The sequence below is a fragment of the Panulirus ornatus genome, chromosome 3, assembly GCF_036320965.1.
Source record: "Panulirus ornatus isolate Po-2019 chromosome 3, ASM3632096v1, whole genome shotgun sequence".
Classification (NCBI taxonomy): Eukaryota; Metazoa; Arthropoda; class Malacostraca; order Decapoda; family Palinuridae; genus Panulirus; species Panulirus ornatus.
The window spans coordinates 24646702-24674301 of NC_092226.1; the positions used below are offsets into that span (position 1 = coordinate 24646702).

Sequence of the window (27600 nt, forward strand, 5' to 3'; positions counted from 1 at the left end):
TTATGTTCAACATCAGATGAACGTCGGCATTTGGAATGCTGGGGATCATGGTTTCTCTCGACTTGCCCCATGTACCTGTCTCCTCGACGTATTCTGGAGGTTACAATGTTACATTGTCTAGTATGGGTCCGGCGCCTTACATATTGATGTTTCTCTACCCTAAAATAACCATAGCGCACAAATACAGCTACTTGGTCTTTCATTATCTCACGAGAGGTTTTCTTCCTCGCGGGCAAATACGGTTTGCTCAGCTCGTACTGTGTCATTAGTTCGCCCAAATCTGGATGTAGGGGTCCGAGAGCAAACAGGCATGTTTAGCGAGATTGTCTGCATGGTCGTGAAGCTAACGTCCAACATGTGAAGGTAGAGAGTGAATAACTAACGGAACGGAACATTGTCTTGCAGATCACTCATGTCGGGGAGCGTTGCAAGGGAAAGGCAGAGAGGATTGTAGTGAGTACTCGAAATTAGGCGAGATGCCTCAATACCAGTACAATGCTGTAGAGTTTGCAATGAGTAGAACTAGACCAAGGGCAAATTTTTTCTCCCTGAGTCTTAATAAGGTTATATTGATTTAAACAGCATAGGCACCGCCGGACTTACTGTTTTTTCCGCTAGAATCTCTTAGCATATTTAAGCATTGTATTTCCAGACGTGGTTGTAAGCACATTATCTTGTTGCTGATTGTTGTGCAGTCTCGAACCTGCAGGTGCCCTGTAGATTGGTTATGACACACACACACACACACACACACACACACACACACGCACACGCACAGCTAGCTTGGGTTGATCAGATGTTTAGGCAGGACTGGTCATTGTCAGGTCAAGGGGTCATGGCGCAACTCGCTAAGGTATGCTCAGAGGAGGTCACAGTGAGGTGAGGAACAGTGTAGGGTGAGGTTATTTTATGCTTAGCACAAGGCATAATGAGGTGAGGACTTAAGGTGGGATGAAGTTATGCTCTGTGCTGGTCACAGTGAGGTGAGGATCTGCTTTGAATTCGGGCTACGAAGTGATCAGTGCAGGTCACAGTGGGGTGAGGACCTCGGGTGGGATGAGTTCAGATCATGCGCAAAGGTGGTCTGAATTAACCTACACTCAATCTCTTCCTGTCCACTAACACTCTTAAGACCACTTACAACTCCTCCTGTTTTCATAACTTTCTCAGCTTCTGCCTTCTCAAGGCAACTCTCAATAGATACAAAACAGATAGAATAAAACTAGTTCCTTCAGGACTTCAAGTTCTTCCTAATCCATCCAAACACTGCATCGGCGCTGACAGTATAGCTTAGATATGAGAGGATCTTCCCTTAACCTGCATATACTCGCTGTATCCTCCTCTTATACTCATCACTGAAACACTTTCTCCAAGTAACTTTATTTTTTTCGTCGTCTTCATATCACATAAAGTGGACAGCAAAGTGTGCCTCGTGTTTGTCTGGAGAGTGTGGCTTCTGACGAGTGTATGTCTGGTAGGGTGGAGTTTAAAACTGGGTTGGGAGGCCAGTTGTCCAGTGATTGTAGGGTTATCTCGGTGTATGTGTGTGTGTGTGTGTGTGATCTTTGATTCGGATGGCAGTATACATGATCATTTGTTGGGAAGTCTGATGTGCCAAGGTTTCAAAGACTGCTGGTAGCAGACCCCACGGAAGCCACAGCATCTGCATACCGTGGCTAAACCACTTCCGGTAGCCTGGTGGATGATAGCGGGTCATTTCATGCAGGGAGTCGCGGTTGTTGATAATCTGTTGAATGTGTTGTGCAAAATTGGGAGCGCAATTGGGGTTGCTGAGACGCTTTGCCCTAATGGTTGCTTTTATATTGTTGATAAAATCAGAAATTGATGGAAGCTCGATCTCAATTCTCATATTTACTGACATGGCATTTCATCGTGGCCTATTCAGTTGGGTCATCATGACCTCTCACAGCTCCTAAACCCTTCATCACGAGAATATCGGGTTAAGGAGAATGCACACAGAGATTGGTGTTTACCACTACGGTTGAACTGACGTTGAAAAGAATATATTGCTTGGGTTCGAATCGGTTATTTTCATGTTAGAGTAGCGTGTTAGTACAGATTGGTACCAGATTATGCAAAAGATTGGCTAAAAGGATTAAACTTTTTATGGCATGTTAAACTAGATGACGTCAGGAACATGGCATTAGGGAATGCGTTCTTGTTTTCTTCCATAATAGTTCGTCTTTCTTTCTTTAGATTCTAGGCCAGAGGTCTACTTCTCTGTGCTTCTGCTTGCCCATAGTGGTAGGGGAGTAACCTGTTTGAGAACCTAAACCAAAACTTTGACGACCTCTTTATCGAAATCCTTCCATGCAACTCGCGATTCAGCACTTAAGTTGCACGATCATGTGGTGATCTTGATGCATTTGATTAAGGCAACCACTTAAAACTTCGTAACTCGTTATTTCAAACTCCTCTCTCTTTTGATCACCGAGTGATCCTTGCTCTCCTGAACAGCACAGTGACGCACACTACCTGGGTATGGGGCCATGGTAACTGGCAAGGACCTCGCTAAGCCTTACCTCAAGAACAACTAGGAAAGCGCTCTTGGAGACGTTGACGAAGACGGTCAAACACTGACTTGTTAGATTCTAGATCAGAATTCGTCCAAGTTCCTATGGAATCTGGCCTGCATGATCATTTGGACTATCAAGAAAACATTTTCTAACCCTAAAATCAGCCTCGTTATGAAAGGGTTCATTACTTGAGTCACAGATATTAATAATTAATCATAAGACTTTCCATGATTGCATTTTCATCAGAAAATCTGTAACTTCTTAGTAGGGTTGTGTATACAGTATCCCCTGTAAAGTGTGTGATCAGTTTTACATTGGTCAAACTGATAAGGTTTTTATTATCAGGGTTAAACAACATAAAGCTAGTGTTAGGTATGGTAAAAAATCTAATGCGATATTTGTCCACCTCAAAGACTTTGGCCATGAAATTATCTGGAGCAGTGTTATCACAACAGTAACTCAGTAATGAATGGAAGGATTGTTGAATCGTCTTGTCAGAAATAGTAGAAGTATTGGTGTCAGTGAAAATATTGGTTTATGTAAATTAGATAACTTTGTAATTAAAAAAAATAGTGAATATGTTTCGCAGAACATAGGTTAACCTGAGGTTGAAACTTGAGGGAGGTGAGGTCGTCGAGGGTGACCTGTGCTCTAATACCTTCACCTGTTTCCTGATTCATTTGTCGGACCCGCCCACTGGCGGCTGGTGTGTTATATCATGGTTGTGTTTATCTGCACTTAGTCCTGACGATACAATTACACGAAAGCGCTTGACACTTCGTATTTTCTTTTTCTTTGTGGTTTGCCTGCATCTTGTATACACTTACCACTTGTGTACTTTTTTGCATATATATATATATATATATATATATATATATATATATATATATATATATATATATATATATATATAGATAGATAGATAGATATGTGTTTGCATTCAATTTCCCATTTGATGAGGTGACATTCTTGTCGATTAATCGGGATTTTCATTGTATGTTTGGCCCAAGGGAAGGTGCTTGAGGACTGGCAAATGCATTAGTTCTAACATTATAATATCAAGAGGAGGAGGATGGGGGGAAAAAATGCTCAAAATTGGCACATATAAATGTATTAAGTGTACCAGGTAGATTGTGAGGGAAAACTCGTACGGTTTTTGCACCAGTGGTCAGTTCAAGAAGCTGTCTAGCAGTCGTGTATCCCCCTGGTAATTCGATGACCATTACTTACGTAATTAATGACCAGTGTTCACCATCACATACGTGATTATTGACCAGTGTTCACCATGACTTACTTAAGGGTATGGTAACCTCATGTATCACAACAGAGAGAGCCGAAACCCTGAAAATACTGGACTCTGAATATCATCAAGTCGATGGAAGAAAGGAGAAAATAATCATTTATCACAGAGTGCCGCTAAGAATGTTAGCGGTAAAGAAAAATAGATATGAAAGAATACTGCCGCTGTCTTGCAGGTGAAGCGTACGCTAATTGGAGAATGTCCTAACAGCAGGAGAACATTAACTAGTGGCTGTGATGGATTGGAAGATGCTCTGCCACTGACAGTGCCAACAGTGAAGGACAAGCCCAGGTAAGGTTGGGTCTCTCACTGTTCACTGTCATTTCCGGATTAGCGATAAGTGCAAATTAATTTTACTTTGAGAGTTTAATGAAGAGTGTTGAATTTATCATACGAGATGAGTGATACTTTAGCTTCCCTTCGTATATTAAATTGAATGTATTTTTCGTATCTGTGAGATGAGAAATCCCGTGTGTGTGTGTGTGTGTGTGTGTGTGTGTGTGTGTGTGTGTGTGTGTGTGTAGTTACCTATTTATAATTACCTATTTATGCTGTACGGGGAGGGGAGTTTTACACTCGTGGGACCCCATCTCTTGAGCATTATTTACTGTCATAAACCTTCTAAATTTATGTTTGCTGTCTACATTATCCATGTCCTCAGTCATATTATTGTGTGTGTGTGTGTGTGTGTGTGTGTGTGTGTTTTAATTAATGTGTGCCCCAAGCTACATGCAAAACGTTGTTGCATGTTGCCATGCAGTTTAATGTTCTCTGTTGAGGATCAAGTCGTAAACTTGAGGAGATAGTGATCCGATCCCAATGACAGAGGGAGGAACTATACTTTGATAATTCCTTCTCATTACACCAGCCAGGTTACATGTTAAGTCCTATGCCCAGCTGAGGAGGTGGTGTTGGAAGGGGCCAGCGAGAGGTTAACTGCCGTATTGAGTTTATGACATGTGAGTGAGGGTTGTTTGAACGCCTGAGACATTACAGTGTTAGTCGAGGTAGATTTGTGGAGGGTAGTGGCACCTCTGTACGAGTGTTGCGTGTGGGAATTTTTACGTGACTTTAATTTTAGAACACTAGGGCGTGAGATGGTGGAGGAGGGGGCGGGGGGGGGGGGGATTAAGGGGAAGTGACAAATTAAAGAGGAAGTGATTTATTGAAAGCGAAATGACTAATTACAGATGAGTATTCAAAGATCAAATTATTAAAGTGAAAGTCACTAATGAAAGAGGAAGTGATTGATTAAAGATGGTTAATGATGATCAAAGAGGAAGTGACTGATAACTAACTAAGGAGGAAGCAATTAATCAGAGAAGTGATTTATTAAGTGACTAATTGAAGATGGTTACTGATTAGAGAAGAAGTGATTAATCAAAGATAGTTACTGATTAAAGAGGAAGTGACTAATGACGGGGTAAGAAGTTATTTGAGATAAAAAGTAACTTGTTGCGGTAAATACTTATGACATCAATGGAATTTGAATATTTGTAATATATAACTGTGTGACAATAGTACTGCTTTCCTGCATGACAGCATTATTGTGTGCTAGCAGTACTGTATTTTCTGTATGGTTGTAGTACTGTATTCGTATATCGTTAGTACTGTATTCAAGTATGACGATAGTTCTGTAATCCTATTGGATAACAGTTCTGTATTCCTGCAGGAATCCTTTATTTCCCATTCTGTTTACATAATTTCTTATCAGATTCTTGTTTCACATTCCTGGTCAACCTGAAATCGGCCTTCTTGTGTAACGAAAGAATCGTAGAATTGATAAGATTACAGATCAGATACCGTTGTGTTCATATACAATTTTTCACGACACTTAATCCTGGATCACATTTCATTTTTCGATTTCACTTGATACTGTAAAAGTAACAGTTTCAGCGATAAAAACAAATATTTTAAGTCAAAATTTTGAAATCTGATCATAAATGAATATATTCTTTGAATTGTCCTTTGGCTGGCTGCTTTTATATTATAGTTTGTTTTAAAAAGCCTTGGTTTATAATAGATTAATGGTGTTGTGAAGATGATGTCTTAACTACACCTTGCGTCTGGTTTCTCAAAAATTTAGTTAATCGAGGACCCGCAAGAAAATGGTAACTGTAAATTGGCGAATAGGTGGTTTATACCTTTAAACTTTATCTCTCTTTCTTGTTTTAATTTCACGGACAAATCAGTGATGTGGAGAGAATATTATGGAGGTTATCGCTGCTGGTCCTTGTGACTAGCGGGTGGTGGTAGTGCGCGGTGACCGGCAAAGGATGGTGGTGGTGCGCTCTGGTTACCAACAGAGGGAAGTGTGGTGTTCTTGAGACCAACAGCGGGAGGTGTGTCCTAGTGACCAGCAGAGGGAGGTGGTGCGTCATGGTGACCAACAAGAGGGAAGTGTGTTCTGGTGACCAGCAGAGGGTGGCGGTGTGTCATGGTGACCAGCAGAGGGAGGTGGTGCGTCATGGTGACCAGCAGAGGGTGGCGGTGTGTCATGGTGACCAGCAGAGGGTAGCAGTGTGTCATGGTGACCAGCAGAGGGAGGTGGTGCGTCATGGTGACCAGCAGAGGGTGGCGGTGTGTCATGGTGACCAGCAGAGGGTGGCGGTGTGCCGTGGTGACCAGTAGAGAATGGCGGTAGAACATCCTGGCGACCACAGAGAGTGGTGGTATAACGTCCTGGTTAATAATCAACAGAGGCTGGTGGGGATGTTCTCGTGAAAAGAAGAGGATGGCCGTGGCGTCCTGGTGACCAGCAGACGTTGGTCGTGTGAGGACGTGAGTGTTGTTAGCTCTTGCCAGTACATCATGGATCATGTCTTCTAAGTTCCCAAGTTCCTCTGGCTTGGAGAGGCTGCGCCTTTCGTTGAAGGATCAGCAAAGCCAAGTCACTGGAGAGCTTGATCATCTTAGAAGTAAATATGATCACCTGAGGGAGAATTTGATGGTGAGAGAAACGAATGAGACCTAGCAATGGAAAGTCGTAGGTAACAAGGGAAGCAGGTCACTACTTAAAAGGACAATATTGGAGAAGTGCAGGAACTCTCTCTCTCTCTCTCTCTCTCTCTCTCTCTCTCTCTCTCTCTCTCTCTCTCTCTCTCTCTCTCTCTCTCTCTCTCTCTCTCTCTCTCTCTGTATTGGAGGATGAGTGTAGTGCACTGCATGAGGAGCCAGAGGAGAAAGGCAAGTCCAATCCCTCAGAGGCTGAACACGGAAGTAAGAATTTGATTTTTGTTGATAGTTAAATCAAGCATATGGGTAAGACCTCTCGTGACAGACGGGGGGAAAAAAATGACGGTGTTTCGTTTTCCTAGTGCCAGGGTGGGACCCGTCATAGACAGAATGGGTAACATTTTATCTGGTAATGGGAACAAGCCGATTGTCTACCTCAGTGCAGGAGGCAATGACACTAACAAGACTAAAACGGAGGAGTTGATGAGCAGGTACAAGATAGTTATAGATAGGATTAGGGAGAAGGATGGGATCCCAGTATTATGTGGTGTTCTGCCTCAGGGAGGGGTTGGAAGTGGATGGTTATCCAGGGCAATGGGTGTAAATTGCCCTCTGAATAAGCACTGTTCGGACGGGAAGGTGCCATTCATCGAAAAAATGGCATGTTTTTTTACGGGCAGAATGCTATGTATGCTAGGGCTGGGGTCCACTTATCTAGGGCAGGTGTACTGGCTTTTGGCAGAGTCAGTAGAGAGGGTTGTAGCCGGGGTTAGTCAGTCTTTAAACCACTAGATAATAGTGGTCTGGAATCATGTGAGAGGCATGATGCATTACTTTTTTTTTTTCTGACAGTAATAGACGTAGGAAAACCGAGAGATGGATTAGAGCTGACAGGGAACATGGCAGGCAGGGAAGGTAAAGTAAAAGCCAGAGATCAAGTGCAGATAGGTAAGGAACTTGGAGGAGTGGGGCAGCTAGCGGTCACTGCCCAGGTAGTAAGGGTCACCTCACAGGGAATAAGACATTGAGGAGGTATAGCAGGACAGACTAGCTAGTGCAGGTAGGAAGCAAGGGAGGTTGTGGAAGAGGTAGATTATGGCATTCTGAGGTCACGTCACAGGTAGAAGTGAGGAACAAAGCAGAACATCGAAATTCAGAGAGACGAGCCCCATGTTCTCACTGCTTCACACAATCGTCCAATTGGCGAAGAGCACTAGGTATTTAATGTTAATGCAAGGAGCCTTTTTAAATTTTCAGTTAGAAGAAATTGCTTTGGAATGGAATTACATGACAGCCATTTTGGAATCTTGCCGTTAGATATCAAAACCAGATGTTCCCTTGCCGAATATACATTTGCTGGGTACATTCTGTTTAACAGTGAGAGGAAAAATAATGAAAGCGCTTGTGTCTAGCTCTTCGTTAAAGTACATCTTAATCTCAGGCTAAAACATTTTGTAGCTGTTGATAAAATCTATTCCATTTGCGTTGAAGTTAAACATAAGATGCGCAAGAAAATTACAGTAGGATTAGTTTGAAGGCCTCCAGCACAGACACCAGAGGTAGACGAAACCTTTATGTTCAGTTAGCTCAAATTTGTAATGAACAAGATTCGATCATAATGTGAGATCAGTGTTAACATACCGGTATCTAAGTGGAGAGAATCCCTTTCCAGTAACACGGGACAGTGGCTCTATCTAAACCTGCTTGAAAGTGTTCAAACACAATTAGTTGAAAAGCCTACTCTCAGTGAAACTAGATTTAGTTCTAATTACATATGAGGATCTCATTCGTGATTGGGAGAAGAGTGTAGTACAAGTGATCACCGACAGATCACTTTTGGGGCAACTTTCAACATAGCCTGTAATGCTGAGCAACAGGAACATTACATTACAGATTTTTGAATTGTGAATTTCAGTGGTCTTTGCAATGCTCTTGACAGGCAAACCTGGGATGATATAGTTTATGAAGAGGATAATAGATGTAGCTTGGAAAAGATTCGGTTATACTTCAAATTAGTGGAGGGAACATGTGTGACAATGTGTTTAAGACTGTCTTGTTCCAAAGCGAGGCTGAAGTGATGGAACTACTGTGACATAAAGAAGTGCTTGTTGTCTAAGAAGCTCAGAGACTAATAACCAACATAATAGAGTAAATTACGTACATTTGAGCAGGGAAGCTTAGAGACGCTGATGTCACAGCATACTTCAGTATGAAGCTTTTAATAATGAAAATAGCAGAAGAAACCCTGGAAAGTTTTAGAGTTACGGGAGAAGCAATGGAGTTATTACCCAGTCAGTTGGGTCAAGACATCGAAGCCATGGCAAAGATTTTAAACTTTTTCTCCTTTGCATCTGCAGTGACAGTTGAAGATACAGCTCATGTCCTGAATTCAGTTGCATATTGAAACGACAGATGAAGATACACAGTCATGCTATCTTGAGCGCGTTAACAAAGTCCAGGAAAGTGAGCATAACAAACAGAGCCTAGTGTTGTATTTTCCTCGACTATCCCAGCCTCTTATCAAGCTGAAGTGCTGAGGCTGTAACCTGAGGTGTTGATCATGATATCCTCAGGACAACATAGTGTATAGTGTTCGATGTTCTTGGGCGTTTGCTCAAGGAGAGCATTGAAAAGTGTATTAAAAAAAAAGAAGGGCAAAGTACGCCACACCGCAGAGCACTAAGTTCAAACTCTTTGATTTCACTTCTTGTGTAATTTTGAAAGAGAACGGATATCTGCCTGTTGTCAGGTACCCAGAAATCGAGTGCAGGAGCCAGTCCCCTACATCCACAGTATGGAGGTACTTCCTACATGATTACATGTAGTTTCGCAGTAGCAGAAGTAACTTTGAAATTATGAAAAAGGTGATGAGTTAAAGAGGTGATAATGCAGTGATGTATAATCTTGCATAAGATCATGTTAGGTTGGGAGGCACATGTTTGATCCTACGTAGAAGACAATTTAGAGCCATCCTTATAATGGTTTTACATAACCAGCTTAACGAAGATATACGTCTGAAGGCACTTGGTTAGATGGGTTAAGGTATGGGGATTTCCTCCACGAACTGGGTAGGGACTCCTGTCGCATGTGATGTGGTGCAAGTCAAGGATTGCCCGGTGCACAACGTATGATTTGTTACTTCACAGGTGATATCATCTTCCCCTATTGTTGTAGGTTTACTTTTAGCTTGGTAAACATCATCTTCAGATTTAGTGAATATGATAAAACAATCATGACATTCTTTGTCCACTTCATCCATCATGAAACTGATTAATTTAATGACCAACACAGAGAGAGAGGGTGGGTGATGGGTCTTGATGACCAGCACAGGATGGGCCGTTCCAACAATTTACAAGCGATGGCTACGTCTCTGGCAGGTCATCTAATCCCTGATCGACAAGAATCATCCGGAATATTCCTCAGTGCATCGGTCAGGTCGGGGACACCCTTATCGGCAGCTACAGCTACCTTGTTTTCCCCCGTGTGATATTAACATCAACTTTCTCAATGTTGATAGGATTTTACATTGCATTATTTTGCCGTCGTTATTGTCTCCTTCGTGTGTATTAATACAGATGGATAACCTCTTCAAGGGATATGTTTCATGGCTTGGAAGGATGACCCTCTAACACTTGATGTGTTCTATCCCACTGTGTGATGCTGGTGCACACATACTGAACTTACTGGAGAGTTACTTCCTCATACAGTGCAGCAGGCGGAAGGCAGATTGTAGATATCACTTTGCCAGTTGGCCAAACACCACCTGGGAAGGCAGCTGGTATATGTCACAGATCAGCTGGCCAAACTCCACCTGAAGAGGAGGAAGCTGATAGATTTCACCGGCTAGTTGGCCAAACACCACTTGAGTCCAGTCCAACCTGACCCAACCTGACAAGCCTGACGCTTCGGGAAATTAACTTGTCGTCCACCTAAAGTAAACCTCACTTTACCACAGTTACATGTTGACATACAGATCTCTCATTTTCTAGCCAATAAATTAGCACTCGAGCCCACGTAACTGTATGATGTGACCACCTTGGTACTGGTAAACGTCCTAACGCTGAAGATAAGTCCACCTCACTTGCTATTGTCAACACACTGCACCGTCTCACATTGGCTACTTACGAATGGAAGCGCCACTGGCCAGAGTGGTCGCCTGGTGATAACGTTGTGCCGTCATTCCAGTAGGAGATACGACCGCGAAAATAGCCATTGCGTTGCCACCAGTGCTTTCACTTCCGACTGGAATAACATTAACAGGAATTGGCTTGTCACTACCGCTTTAACAATGCCGCCTCACGTGGCGTTAGCCTACCGTAGACGTAAGGACTGAAGATTAAATGAATGCGATAACAATCTAAATAGCCAGAGTAAAGTGTCCAGGGCGATACATATCGAAGATGTGCAAGAACTTCAAAATCAGTAGTGTTTTGTTAGTCTGCACTGAAGGACTCTAGCAGTGTTTATTTGTTACTGTGCAGTGAGGTACATCACAGTGTGAGGGACTTAGCAGTATCTCTTGTTACACTGCAGTGAGGGAGTTGAGACCACGAGAGTTTGCTCAAGGATTTATGCTAATGTTAGCACTCGTTAGACACTATTTGGATAATGATATATTTCCGTGTATCGAAGGCTACCCAAAACAGGGAGACATCCAATGATACTTTGTATTACGGTGTTCGTTGTTGAAAGGAACGTCTGGAGACTTGACACACCTCAACTGTGAAAGAGCGATGTACATATCCAGTTCACATCATGCAAAAAAACAGGATCATGATGATGACAATCATGTTACTGATAATGATAGCAGAATACTATAAGTAATATTAATGATGCTAGAAGTGGATCATTTTCATACCCGAGTTCCTCTCCTTCTATACCGAGGTTACGTCAAATGCAAACGAGCGGTGTCCTAGTTTGAACACATCCATTCTCTAATTTTCATCTGTTCCGTACCTAGAGTCTAGGAACCACAGCTGAGCCGAACACACTATAAAGATGGTTGAAATGCTTATAGTAACACGACCTTTGAGGCAAAATCCTCGGCTGGCTTCTTCTGTTGGAAAATGATAAAACAGGAAGGGAGAATTTCAAGAGGTCCTCAGCCGCCCCGCTACCGCCCATCTTAGTCGCCAAATGGGACACGTAGGAAATACGAAAATGGTATTCTTTCTCTCCTACCCTCGGGAATCATGCTAGTGATAATAATAATAATAATAATAATGATAATAATAACTAATAATAATAATAATGGTAATGATAATTATCATTGATATTCATATTATTATTACCATCATTCCACAATTCATATTCATATTATTATTATCATTATTCCACACTAGTGAATATGATTACTTAGAATTGCCATAAGTTACTTTTATTTTTCATTGTTGACCCTCTTATAACTTGCCGTCCGTTGTAGTAGTAGTAGTAATAATAGTGTACCTTAAAGGACTCTGTTCTTAAGACTGCTTTATATGCTTGGATTAATTTTGCACATCGCTCTACAAGCAGTTGTTTCTTGCATGCAAATAAAATGCAAGATTTTGTTTACACTGATAATGAACGAATAAATCCGAGGCAATTTAAAAACCTGCGTATCAACGACTTTGTGCAGCAATAGATAATTAAGTAATTAACTTGCGATCGTAAAGTATTCACATAAAGGCTTTACCATGCAGGCGAAACCGTAGTTTCTTTGTTTGTTTTTTTTGAGAATTCAAGTTATGCGAAATTTCGCTTATGTTGTAAGAGCAAGAGGGAACCTTTGCCAAACAGCTTTTGGGGGGGACTTGATCCTCCTTCCTGTGGCTTCCGTGTGGATCATGGGTTGTTGATGTCCTCCATACCGGGTGTGGCGGGACGATACACACTGTTCTGCACAGCTGGGGAGGAGGAGGTGGTGGTAGTGATGGTCAAGTGTGGCCAACACTGAGGAGAGACGGTTCTAACCCTCCAGTGGTCTGGTCTTCTGGTTGTCGACTCTATTATTATTATTATTATTATTATTATTATTTTTATTCTTATTATTATTATTATTATTATTATTATTATTATTATTATTATTATTAATCTTTATTATTATTATTATTTTTATCATTATGAATTATTTATTATGAATTTATTATTATTATTATTATTATTATTATTATTATTAATCTTTATTATTATTATTATTATTATTATTATTATTATTATTATTATCATTATGAATTATTTATCATTATTATTATTATTATTATTATTTTTGGTATTTTCTTTTTATTTAAGAATGAATGATGAATGTAAGTGATGTTTCTCAATGTAATCGAAAAATTTCTTAAAGCTCCATTTACTGCATTCTTTTTACTTGAAACTTCCAGTCGGCCATGATTTCCCATTCTAACCGGTAGACTACAGCAGTTTCTTAAGATTTCATGACGAGTTTTCGATCAGAAAAAGAGATAAGAAGTGTGCAGTGGCCGGGGTCAACCATGGAAGGGTGCGTGGGGCCTGGATGTGGATAGGGAACTGTGGTTTCGGTGCATTACACATGATAGGTCGTGTATGGATGTGAGCAGATGTGGCCTTTCTTCGTATGTTTCCTGGTGCTACCTCACTGACGCAGGGGGCAGCGTTCAAGTGTAGGGAAGAAGAAAAGAATACATATATATCATGCATTTTATGCTATATTCAGTGGGTCGAGGTGGCTTCAGGAATAGAAGACTACGAACAAAGTATATATATATATATATATATATATATATATATATATATATATATATATATATATATATATATATATATATTTCATACTCTCCATTTCCTACGTGAGTGAGGTAGCGTCAACAACAGACGCGTAAATTATGACTGTTTTTACTTATGAATTTCATGTGTATCATTGAAGTTACCGGATTCCGCTTGCATGGGTTGCAACACGAGTTGAAAGTCACTTTTGGCGAGGCTGTATCATAGACAGTTGACGAAACAGTCTCGTCAAAGAATTTCTCGCTTACGAGGTGTCCATCCTGTCCCTGCTGCTGAGTGTAGCGCAACCTACACCACAAGGTTCCCTGGAAATGGAATCATGAGTAAAGCCAGGATCCTTTCTGAAAGGGGACTTGTGGTAATTGATGATGACAATGATACTTCCCTCGATGGCATAATACTTCAGGCAACATCATAACACATCAAATGGCTGCAAGTGATCAGTGCTTAAGACACTTTCCATCCGATCCTCAGAACGACATGAAAAGCAACCCTGAGACTGGAGCTTCACCACATCATACGTGGTGCTTTCGAGTGTAGGAAAAGTTCGGGAATCATTCAGAGACGGAAGTTGTGGAAAGGTGCGCGGTGACTCTGGGTGGTGGATGTGCTGTAGGGGCGAGAAACTAGTTAGGAAATCTGAAAGTGCAACACTGTGTCTCATGAAACCGTGACGAGGAGAGAGTAATGGATGACCATGTCAATGACATCAGCCGATTGCTTGTGCTTCCTTCCGAATCACCGACGAGGACGCCTCCAGACACGAGATACCCCTCCAGGTCTGCCCGTGGAGGTCATTATTTGCGACGCTTGCTTACATTGCAGATGAGTGTGGCGGATTTCGCAAGTGTTCCTGCAGTGTGACAGGGGTAAGTGTTTCCTCAGTATGACGGTGTAAAAACCTGAGTGGCAACGTACTGTAGTTGGTTTAGATTCTAAAAAGGAATTAAGTGAATATGGAGGACAGTGTGGGTCTCCTTTCCATCATACTTCAAGAGAAGCTTTACGTGAAGTATGGGCTATACCACTGGCACTGTCTTGGGAATATAGCGAATATCGCAAGATGTAAGCAACGAGGCGCAACAGGCACACGACGCTACTGCCTTTCTTATGTATGAATGCGGAATATTGCACTCTCATGTCAGGTGGCTGACCTCAGGAGACCGTCTTCAACGTTTTCTTCTCTTAGGAGGGAAATTCTTTGACTTCCCTCAGCATGAGGATGGCAGTAACACCCACCATTATCAAGAGCAGCAGCAAGATGACAAGTTCCTTCTCTCTCTGGCAGCGTTTCCCCGACGGATCTGACTGCTCTTCTGAGCACGCTCAGCCTCAATCTGCAAGGTAAGCAGCGGCATGTCTCCCAGCTGGTGGGACACAGCCAGGCATTCTGCAAGACCATTGCGGCCCTTCGTTGCGTGTCTCACAAAAGGAATGATGTTACCCACGTCCCTGCGTGTCGTGAATCGTCGGCAGCGGACGGCGCTGCAGACTCCCCCCGAGCCTCACGGGGGAGTGACTGAAAAATATTTCTGCTGAGTTTGAGGAGAGATATTTGTGGGATGTGACTCACTAAAAGCCGAGTTTCGGGCTATTCAACAGCCCGATGGAAAGCGTAGTCGAGCATCAACCACAGATCTTCAGTTGGAGTTGAGCGAAGAGCAGTTTCGCCACTTATTTTTACCCTTCCCAAAAAGAGAAAAATTATGATTGATTTGAGCTTAGGAACTAAAAATGCAATCGAGATTAGCATATATATATATATATATATATATATATATATATATATATATATATATATATATATATATATAATCACAGTACCCTCCAACAGCAAGGATTAGAACCTCGTGCCATTTGCATGGTAGCTTGGTACAAACACCACTCGGCTGTGCTGCCCATAAAAGCATAGCCGAGTGGTCAGCTTACCAGGCTACCAAGAAAATGGTATGAGCTTCGAATCCTTGTTGTTGGATAGCATTACGATCCATCAGAGGGGAGAGTATTTCTAAAAGTATATATATATATATATATATATATATATATATATATATATATATATATATATATATATATATATATATATATATATATATAAGCTTTGAAAAGCGCTTTTCTCTGAATCATATGAGGTCAAGGACTCGGAAGAGTAGTCCTCACTACCATGACACGAGCCGTACACGACGAACGTTTCCAGCGGCGTACTGCACTCCCATCACAACACTGCTGGACTCCAGTCTTGTGTTCGCGTGTCGTGTTATGCAGCCGGTGGGCTGGGGTTTCAGAACGAGAGGGACCACATCGCCCAAAATGGTTTTAACCACCTTGAGTCGCGTCGTAGGCTCTTGCTGACACCGATATCTTCGAATGTTCACAGACTCCTCCTTAACAGGATATATGGTTAGCTTGTAATGAGAGAGTCACTCGGGAATACGGACGAGAGTTGAGTACACGCAGTTCGTAACTGCTGACTGTAGTCGCTCGTTGCGTTCTGGTGATTACTCGTTTTAGTCGGGGGGGATCAGTGGGTTTTCATGTGATCACTGTTTCTCTCCAGGTGATTTACTGCTGGTTCTACCCACGTAATCAGCGGCTCCACACGGCGGTAGATCACTGGTTCTAATCACGTGATCAGAGGTTTTGTTCGGGATGATCGTTGTTTCCCTCCGAGTGATTAATGGTTCTAGCCACATGATCATTTGTTGTACTCGGGGATCACTGGTTCTGATCACATGGTCACTGGTTCTGATCAGATAATCACTGCTTCTTAATTCGATAACCAGAGGTTCTAGTCAAATGATCAAATGTTCTTTCTTTTCAGGTAATGATCATTTATATTGACTGTTGTACCTCTCGATAAATTGATCGCTCATCTCTCTTTCTGCTGTGCTGAAATGACTTCTAAACAATTTTATGTATCTTTGCATTTGTGTGTGTACAGCTATACACACCCCGTTACTCCTGTACTGCACCCCGAATGATCATTCGTCCAGGCCAGTGATAAGTGACTCCGTAACAGTCCAGTCAAATCTCTACTTCCTACTGAGCGTTCATACCGTACGCACCACACATTTCAACCCAGCACCCCTCTCTCCCTCCCTCAGCACAACTCTCTGCCAGGATGTTTGGACAAGTTTCACATCTCGGCCTCAAAGGTAGATTTGTAACTCTCGGGTTCACACTGCTTGTTGGAGTGTTACGCATGAGGTAGACTATACTGACTCTATAGAGGATTAGATGATGGAGGGGATTGGATAGCGGGGCCGTGTGACCATTTCCTCATCACGATACAGAAGCTGCAACTGCAAGAGCACGTTCTTTGAGGTCAGGAATGGGGTAATCATATGTATCTTTGGGTCTGTGTTACCTCGTGGTAAGACCAGGTAACAGAGCATCTGATAATCGTTTGACGACCTCACTCAATTGGAAGACAGTGTTAACTGGACACTGGAATACGTAAAGCGGATATGTGGACGTTAGTGTCAACACTGGGTGGTAGGTAGGATAGGACAGTGTCAACACTGGGTGGTAGGTAGGATAGGACAGTGTCAACACTGGATGGTAGGTAGGATAGGACAGTGTCAACACTGGGTGATAGGTAAGTTTGGACAGTGTCACCACTGGGTGGTAGGTAAGGTTGGACAGTGTCACCACTGGCTGGTAGGTAAGGTTAGACAGTGTCAGCACTGGGTGATAGGTAATGTTGGACAGTGTCAGCACTTGTGGTTGGTAGGTTGGGACAGTGTCAGCATTGGGTGGCAGGCAGGATGATGAGACACTGTCAGCCCTACTATCAAGTTCACCTCATTTCATTTCTCACTTCACCCCCCCACGTCCATCTCCCACACACACCCCGAAGGGCATTAAAAAAAAATCTGGCCAAATCACCCGCTGCGTTGGGGAGAGGAGCTGGGGCGAAAGAGAGAGAAGGGAGAGGGGTGTGGAGGCTCAGGGTGGGTGACGGTGGTGGCGTTGTTGCTTTGGGGTGAGGAGGAGGAGGAGGAGGAGGCAGTATTTACAGCCGGCCCTTAATAATGCCATCAACTACCACCGCGTGTGTCAAGCGATGTAATTTGGCACCCAAACTGCTCGTTGTATTTTCGCGTCGCATTGTAATTATAGAATCAAAAGTTAACTCGACGCCGCCGTGGTCGGTGCATCTTGTGGCCCGGCGGGTGCAGCCAGCCAGCCGACCGGTCGGGAGCGGCGAATCCAACCCACCGACCACCAGACACCCGACTGACGTGGTGAAACGAGTGACGGTAGACTGAGAGCCAGGCTGGAGAAGTTGAAGATCAGGAATACTCTGTTGTTACTGGTGTTTTATATATATATATATATATATATATATATATATATATATATATATATATATATATATATATATATATATATATATATATTTTTTTTTTTTTTTTTTTTTTTTTTATACTTTGTCGCTGTCTCCCGCGTTTGCGAGGTAGCGCAAGGAAACAGACGAAAGAAATGGCCCAACCCCCCCCCCCCATACACATGTACATACGTCCACACACGCAAATATACATACCTACACAGCTTTCCATGGTTTACCCCAGACGCTTCACATGCCTTGATTCAATCCACTGACAGCACGTCAACCCCTGTATACCACATCGCTCCAATTCACTCTATTCCTTGCCCTCCTTTCACCCTCCTGCATGTTCAGGCCCCGATCACACAAAATCTTTTTCACTCCATCTTTCCACCTCCAATTTGGTCTCCCTCTTCTCCTCGTTCCCTCCACCTCCGACACATATATCCTCTTGGTCAATCTTTCCTCACTCATTCTCTCCATGTGCCCAAACCATTTCAAAACACCCTCTTCTGCTCTCTCAACCACGCTCTTTTTATTTCCACACATCTCTCTTACCCTTACGTTACTCACTCGCTCAAACCACCTCACACCACACATTGTCCTCAAACATCTCATTTCCAGCACATCCATCCTCCTGCGCACATCTCTATCCATAGCCCACGCCTCGCAACCATACAACATTGTTGGAACCACTATTCCTTCAAACATACCCATTTTTGCTTTCCGAGATAATGTTCTCGACTTCCACACATTTTTCAAGGCTCCCAAAATTTTCGCCCCCTCCCCCACCCTATGATCCACTTCCGCTTCCATGGTTCCATCCGCTGACAGATCCACTCCCAGATATCTAAAACACTTCACTTCCTCCAGTTTTTCTCCATATATATATATATATATATATATATATATATATATATATATATATATATATATATATATATATATATATATATATATATATATAATCAGCTGTACAGTTCGCTTGGGTAACGGAAGGGGTGTATGTTGTGGAGAGAGTACAGTGCACGAGTGGTGGGGAAGAAGTGGTTATTATGTGGGAGTGAAGGAGATGGAAGGGAGTGTTGGAAAAGGTAGCGGATATAATGGAGGAGTGTTAGGGATGGGAGTGGATATAATGGAGTGTTGGGGATGGGAGCGGGTATAATGGGGGAGTGTTGGGGATGGGATGGATTATAACGGGGTGGGGATCGAGTCAGTGGGCTGGGTGCTTTGTAATAAATCTAATGTTTATGTTGTTTTCCTCCGTTGTTTGCAGCCTTGAGCCTCTTCCCGACGAGGCTTGCTTTTGTTATTTGTACCATGCAGACTTACAGGCTCCGTTATTTGCGGGTGAATAGCCTGAGAAGCTCCAATGCTTGGCTTATAAGCCTAGATTTTATAATTCCAGTACATTATTTGCCTCACACGACATTATTTATCATGACACTTATGATTGTGACCAGAGGATTTAGTGTTGCGAAAAAATAAAAGGCCTGTTTGCATTTCCGTGGTCTTTGATGTTTTGGACTTATTCGGAGGCAGAGGAGGTCGAAGCTGAATGAACCACTCTGGGCACAACAACGAGACTGAGACTGGCCAGGGTTGAATGGGTGGTAGCTCGGCTCTCATTGGAGAGCATGATTGAGCGTCGTGCATGTTGCAGATTGTCAGTGCCCTGCGGTAAGTACGTGGGCAGTGCATAGATAGGACGGATGAAGGAAGACGTGCGGTCGAGCATATTTACTGGTGTACCGTAAATAAGCTCCTACGTTCCCTATCTCTTTAGATGGAGGCAGGATAGTAAAGTTGCAGAGTGGAAGTTGTGGGAAGAAATGCTGAGGAAGTGGCGAGTGACAGCGTAAAACTGGTTTTGTCAAAGAATGGGAGAACGGGAAAACTAAATGGGGTAGACGTAACTAACATGGATGGACAATGAAACTTTGGTGTTGGTACGCCTCCAGGAGGGATGCATTAGCTGAGGCGGGTACATGAAGGTGTGTGGGGTGGGGGGAAAACGTAGGGATGGGCAGGGGGGCTGATAGTCTAGATAGAGGCGGGGGCAGGAGAGGATGAAATGAAAACATAGGGAGGATACAGGAGGAGGGGATGGAGAGTGAAAGAGATGGAGGAACTGATGATTTAGAAAAATTGTTGACTGGATTGGCTTGGAGTTAAAATGGAAGTATACGAATGAAACTCCCACGCACAGGAATAAGATTGCAAGAGTCTTAAAACAAATGAATAAGGACTGTAAACAAAAGAGACCAACCATAGATTTAGAGGGAATTTGAGTGGCAATAGTAAGGGAGAAAAGATATTGAAACAAGATATGTACTCGAATGAAATAGCAAGAATGAAAGTATACGTTTATTGATGTTCGTAGAGTTGTGGAATATTATCGTTAATTGTTTATTTTCTGCAAAGCTTCCTGTGTGCTACATCTGCGTCTTAAACTTGGGATGGAAGACATGGATGATGGAGGAAGAAACGGGAAAGTCATATGGAACTGGGTATAGAGGATCATTACACCTGTGCAATTGCGCTCCCGTTGCGCCTCAGCCTTAGTTGGGGCTTGTGAAAGACAGGGGTTCAGATGGTTACGCTGCGAGAGGACGCAGGTGGAAGGCAAACTGATCGAGCCACCTGGAGGCGTGTACATACAGCCAGTCGGACCCGAGGGCCTGCGTCATGGACCAACCTCGCCTTCATCACATCTGAAGAAAGTGTTAACTTCAGCAGGATCGCTCTACCATGATGAAAATTCAGCTGGACTTTGTTAGCACTCTTGAAATCCGATAGAACTTCGTAGGAGGGACTGGAAATCATTTTTCCTCCCACCAAGGTTCATGGCCATTGTGTTACTGACATAGAAGAAGGTTGCTGCTCTATAATTTCTATTTGCAGGATGACAGTTCTGCCTCGTTTCATGGTCTCTCTTCATGGTAGAGATGATGTTCTCAGAAGAATTAATGCACTTGAATAGCATTATGACCTCAATCCTAAGTCCACGTACCTTTGCATTAGATCCGCCTTATTACTTTTATTTCTAATAATTTCAGAGTATATTAAGACCAGTGTCAGATTTCATAGTTTTGCCTGTAATTTTGTTGCGAATAAACTGTTTATTCTAAGCTGGTCCAAAGCGCAGCCCAAGCAGTAATGAAAGGAGAAAATTGAATAAATTGAGTCTTGGGCATTCATCACCGAGTGTGTCCAGGCTCAGCACATAAAGATTGAGGATGATAGTTGTACACACACACACACACACACACACACACACACACACACACACACACACACACACTGACCATGAGGCAGTCGGCCTGCACCCAACCTAGGTGTTCATCATAATCTCGAGGCTGGTCAGTAAATGGGCACTTGGCCAAATGAATGGGTGTATATTTACATACATAGTAGTAAAGATAAGATTCGTATGTATATTGTTAAGAGACGGGGCAACATGAGTGTAATACTCTCTCCCTGTAACACACACACATAGTAATCACAAGTAATTATCATACTTGCATAGTAATTACAAGCATTAATCATACGTACACACATAGTAATCACAAGTAGGAATCATGCAAACACGCACAGTACCGCAAACTCGACATAGGGACGCACAGACGGGGAAAGACCACAGGCCCGATGCTGACACACAGACTTTCCCAACAAGACTAAAAACGCTACATACATGTAACTAGACACACGACTCACGTACAGACATACAAGAGAAGACCACAGATACTACACCCGCGAACAGTCATACCCAACAAAACCACAGACGCGACGCCCTCCTGCTCATAGAAACATCAGAACCAAGATGTGGCCTCTGCAGGCGGACACTAGCAGCAAGACCACAAACACGACTCCCACTTAAACAGACTCGACCTGACCACACTTGCTGTGCCTCAAGTTTAGGCAGATATAAACAGACCACAATCATGACGAACACAGTCGCAAAGACGTAGAAAGACCACAGACAATACCTACACCGACATGCATGAGGGCCACAGACAATACAGGTACCTACACTGATACGAATCGAAGTCACAGACAAGATGCAGACATACACAGACGCAAGAGACGTACACACAGGAAACGCGTTATACGCAAATTTAGAACACACGTGGGATGTACCTATATACAAAGACGCAACATGAATATTTTCAAGACGCGTATATACGCACAAACTCGAACATTTACAAGACGTACAGAAACAGACAAGAAGAACACTTACAAGATGCACATATACAAACAGACGCAATAGGAACACTTACAGGATGCACATGTACATACAAATGCAAGACCAACACGCACAGGACGCACATTTACTCACAGACGCAACAAGCACACAAACTGAAGGCATAAGGACGCAACCACAAGGCCATAGACGGAACCCACAGACGTGACCAAAGCCACAAGCACAGCACACAGGCTCTGTAATTCCTCGTGTGTGGAAGGCCGAGAATAAATCTATAAAGAAAAGTAAGTTTACCTTCCGACAGTTATATCCGCCCAGAGAATGACTGTATATTGCTGTAGATTATAGGGCGACGGGTCGTGGACCTGCTTGCCGGTGTGGGGGAGGGGGAAACGGGTCGTGGACCTGCTTGTTAGTGTGGGGGAGGGGGAGACGGGTCGTGGACCTGCTTGCTGGTGTGGGGAGGGGGAAACGGGTCGTGGACCTGCTTGCCGGTGTGGGGGAGAGGGAAACGGGTCGTGGACCTGCTTGCTGGTGTGGGGGAGGGGGAGACGGGTCCTGGACCTGCTTGCTTGTGTGGGGGAAGGGAAGACGGGTCGTGGACCTGCTTGCTTGTGTGGAGGAGGGGAAGACCGGTCGTGGATTTGCTTGCTGGTGTAGGGGGAGGCGACGAGTTGTAGACCTGATTGATGATGTTGGGGTTGACTGACGGAGGGAAAGCGGCGATGAGTGTTAGACCTGCTTCTTGGGGACAACAGATCATGGATGTTATGACGGAGGGAGTGGGTTTTATGTTTTGTGGACTTGCTTGCTGGGTACATAGGAAGGACAGACGAGAAGAGACTCGATGGTCCATGACGAGGTATTCTGCTGGAGGACAGTAACAGATGCTTAGGCCCTAATCTTATTTGTGTGAGAGACAGGATAGTAAAGCTTCAAGCTCCTCTCCACCTGCCACTCCCAGCCGGCACAAGAGCTGACTGGAAAAGACAAAGGCTGAGAGAGATCACGTTGGAGTTTGGAGAGAGTATGCTGCCTGGGAAACTTATAGGGTAGTGTGGTCGGGAAAAGTTCCCTACTTTGACTACAAGGGGGCGTCTCAGGGGAGGAGACTCGGATCTAAAACGAAATAAATATGGTTGAATATCTTACTAGTAGGTTTAGATATCTTTTTGATCTTGAAACAGGCTTGTTTACTGGTAATTGGATATCCCTGAATTACTTGTCTAACCTTAATATAGAGGTAGTGATAGTCCTTGTTCTGACAACCTGTTATGTATTCCGATATTCGACAACTCTTAAAAAAAAAAAAAAAGCCTACGTTCCTATTGCATTTGCTTGCATCTTCATGACGTTATACTATGTCGTTTGATATATGTCTTCCGGGAAGGAATTCTCGTATGTTGTGTTGTCGAATTAGTAATTTGACAACCACGAAGTGTGTCAGTTTTTGGAGATAATACTTTTAGGTGTCTTGAGTTGTTCCTCATAAGGTTTATGTCAGAGTATCGTTGAACCTTCTTGTTCTGTGGAGACCGGGGGCTGACCGACGGATGAAAGTAGGGGAGGGACTGGTCTTATACCTGCTATCTAGGGAGAGGGTTGACTTGGTCACAGACCTACTCATTGGGGTGTTAGCTTCAGGTCGTGAACGTTTTCACTAGGGGGGACGACGGGTCGTGATTCTGTTTGGTGAATTGAGTAGCGACGGATGAGAGACCTGCTTGCTGGTAGGGGCACAGGTTTTGGACTTGCTTGCTATTTGGGGCGGGGGGGAAGAGGGCGACAAATCTTGGAACTGCTTGCTGAGGATGAAGGGCCTTGGATCTGATTGCTGGGGGGAATGGGCCGTAGACCTGCTTGCTGGAGGCGGGCGACGGGTCGTGGACATGATTGCATGAGGGCGAGGAGATGGGCCCCTCTTCTTCCACTCTTCTAACCATCCTGTATTTAGAAATGGTTGCTCGGGGAGGAGGTGGGGGCACGGGTCGTGGACCTGTTACCTAGGGAACGTGTGTGGACGTGCTGGCTGAGGATGACGAGTCCCTGATCTGTTTGCTGAGGGAGGTGCGATAGGTCGTAGACCTGCTTGCTTGAGGGGTGGGTCGACGGGCCGTAGACCTGCTTGCTTGAGGGGTGGGTCGACGGGCCGTAGACCTGCTTGCAAGGGAAGAGACTGGCCAAGGGAACGGAGGTGATGAGGGAACGGAGGTGGAGTAAAGGTAGGAGGGGCAAGACAAGACATAAGCAGCGTAGAGATGTCAGTGGTGGGTAGGGATTGGGTTAGGGGAGGAATGGGAAGAGGATAGAAAGGGTATAGCTCTCTCTCTCTCTCTCTCTCTCTCTCTCTCTCTCTCTCTCTCTCTCTCTCTCTCTCTCTCTCTCTCTCTCTCTCCACCATTTAGTACAGGGGATTGGAGGAATTGCGTTATATTAACTGGGAATGTCTATTGATCTTGTAAACTACCAGTTTAGGTGTTATGTTGGAGGGCGAGAGTTAAGTCTGTTGAACTGCATACGGTGTCGTCCTCTGACGATGGACGCAGTTATTCACGTCTTGCTTGTAGCCGTACGCATAGTTGTACATGTTACGCATCGTTGTACCTGTGTTACGCATCGTTGTACCTGTTACGCATCGTTGTACCTGTGTTACGCATCGTTATACCTGTTACTCATCGTTGTACATGTGTTACGCATTGTCGTACATGTGTTACGCATAGATGTGAATGTTTCGCATACTTATGCTTGCATTGCGCATAGCTGTGCATGTGTTGAGCATGGTAATACATGTGTAATGCGTAGTCGCACATGCGTTACGTAGAGTTGTCCATGTGTGTGCTGGTTGTGCGTGTGTTACGCGGGTTGACGTTTGACTGACTGGTGGTGGTGGTGTGTGGGTGGTTAGCGTTCAGCGTCTTCCTGCCGCTGACGACCAACTTTGCCAGAGACCAACTCCTGCAGGTTCCGTGCGGCGCTCGTGCCCCAGGCTCTCGCGTTTACTCAGCATTCAAGACTGCGGCTCATTTGTGCCCCTCTTTCTTTTCCACACACTAAGGGATCCGGAAGTTGTTACGGCCGGCCATAGAGGGAGCGGGTAAAAAAAAGATTCTCTGTCATTTTACAGGACGGGTTAAGTTTTTGTTAGAGTTTTAAGAGAAGAGGAAATTTTCTGAGGGGATTTAAGAAGCGTTTAAAAGGGTCCAATCACTGCCGCTTCCTTCGTCTAGCCTCCTTCACTCGTGTAGTAGATAAGTCAACGGCTACTGTATGTTAACCTGTGGTAGACCCCGGTGAATAAGCTTGCGTGCCAAGATGATGAGTCCTGGTTGATCATGAGTAACTCAGACTGGTCGTGAGTGACTCTCATACGCACCTGATCATGAGTGACTCAGACTGGTCGTGAGTGACTCTCATACGCACCTGATCATGAGTGACTCAGACTGGTCGTGAGTGACTCTCATACGCACCTGATCATGAGTGACTCAGACTGGTCGTGAGTGACTCTCATACGCACCTGATCATGAGTGACTCAGACTGGTCGTGAGTGACTCTCATACGCACCTGATCATGAGTGACTCAGACTGGTCGTGAGTGACTCTCATACACACCTGATCATGAGTGACTCAGACTGGTCGTGAGCGACTCTCATATGCACCTGAGAGTTAATCGTTGTTCATTCCAGGTGATCTGAGCACCTCCCGCGGGGTGGGTGGTGGTTAGGGTGGGTGGGTGTTTGGAGCTAGACAGGCGAATGGATCGTCAAGTGCTAACAACGTCCGACCTGGCCGCAGGCCGGTGATTTACAGCCCAATCTCCTCGTTGCTTGCAGCCATAACAAGCGCTTGATGATGATTGATCGTCGGCCGGATTGTCACTTTATTCATCACGGGGAAGAAGGGTGGGGTGAGGGGGAGGATAGTTAGGGGGGGGGAGGATAGTTATCTTGTAACTATAGAAGATTTGAAGGGGAGTGATGAGTGTTTGTAAGAGAGGTCAGCAGTGGTTGTTAGACCGGGTGGAGTGAGTGGTGATTGTGAGAATGGGGACGGAGTTGTTAGTGGTGGCGAGAGCCTGGTGGGTGGAGAGGGGAGTCAGTGAGTAAGTGGTGGAAGAAGGAAAGAAGAAGAGATTCCTGGGTTGATAGCGTGGAAATGGAAAGCTTTGGGTTGAATAAGAGGAATTGGATAAGGAGAGTAGAGAACTGAAGTGTCTTTTTTTTTATGTTAGCTGAGACGACACGGGCAACTGAATGCTCCCATCAAGGCCATCTTGTTAACGCTATATATATATATATATATATATATATATATATATATATATATATATATATATATATATATATATATATATATCCTAGCCTAAGCAAGTTACCCATTTTATCGACCTACTCCTCGGAGAGGATGAACAGCTGGGTTCACTATGGACCAACTGACGCAACGAGATTTCGAAGCTGTGCGATCGACCCCGGGCGGCCGTACATGCTTTCGGTCAGCTCATAAGGTGGGTCAGGGAAAGGGAGTCCGTTGCTGTTTCTCTGGCTGTTGGGGGAGTATTCGGTGCTGTCACTGGGGGGGGGGGGGGTCTGTGGCTTGGGGTACCGTGCTGTCGAGGGGTGGTGGGGGGGGGGGGTTCTGTAGCGACATCTGTATTGGTAGGTGTCTGGTATTCTCAGGAGTTCTGTAACATTAGTTGTGTCCAAATCTCGCATGCGGAAGTTACATAGGTTACAAACTTAAGGCCGTACGATTTGTCGCCAATAAGAACTACCTCAAAATTGAAAGCACCTCAGAACAGCACGATCGACTAAGGGTTAAACTAGTGGGTTTTTACTTTAGAAAGAAGCAGCCCGGAAAGGATGGCAGAGACTGTAAGACAATGATGATACAAAATATGGACATAGACATTTGCAGTACAGATATGGAACATCCTTGGTTCCCTCGAACGCTCAAAACATTAAGAGAGGCTCCAGCTGTTTACCGACGTACACAGTGAACAGTACTTAGCAAATCCCTTTTTTTTTATTCCAGATGATACAACATACGTAGCAACATACACACCCCTTGTCTGCCGTAGCCCATAAACACTTTCAGAAAATGACCCACATGCATCGGACAACCTACACTGAACACCTATACTCACTTCAGCCCTCTCTTCCATATCAAACTATCCTTATAGCTGTTCCATCTCTTTTTCCTTTCCTTTAACCACCCTATGAAAAAACATGTAGGGGGATTGGGGTATCTGTAGCGTCAGATGTATGTATGGGGTGCCTGGTGCTGATGATGTAGGGGTTCTGATACAATGACTATTGGGATAGGGGGTCTGGTGCTGTCAGTAGGGGGTTCTGTAGCGTCAACTGTAGTGGCGGGAGTCCAGTGCTCTCGACGAAGATTCCGTCACGTTAGTTGCTAGGGTCTACAGGGGTTCCTGTATTGCCATTGCGGGTTCAGAAGCAATGTGGGGTTTCCCCTGCTGTAAACTGGCGGGGAAGTGTGTGATGTGGGATGGAGGGGTTCTTTAAAAC

At 44.0% G+C, this 27600-nt stretch overlaps 1 protein-coding gene and 1 long non-coding RNA gene across 6 annotated transcripts in view; one reads left to right on the forward strand and one right to left on the reverse strand.

Annotated features, from left to right (window-relative positions):
• Positions 1-27600, forward strand: part of LOC139761399 (Fanconi anemia group J protein homolog) — a 1968572-nt gene that overhangs the window by 329874 nt on the left and 1611098 nt on the right. The gene's annotated exons all lie outside the window — the stretch shown is intronic.
• The window catches only part of LOC139761437 (uncharacterized), a 289141-nt gene continuing 267873 nt past the window's right edge, over positions 6333-27600 (reverse strand). The window contains exon 4 of the long non-coding RNA XR_011715516.1: positions 6333-6769. This is a non-coding gene — a long non-coding RNA (uncharacterized lncRNA). The remainder of the gene's footprint in view (positions 6770-27600) is intronic.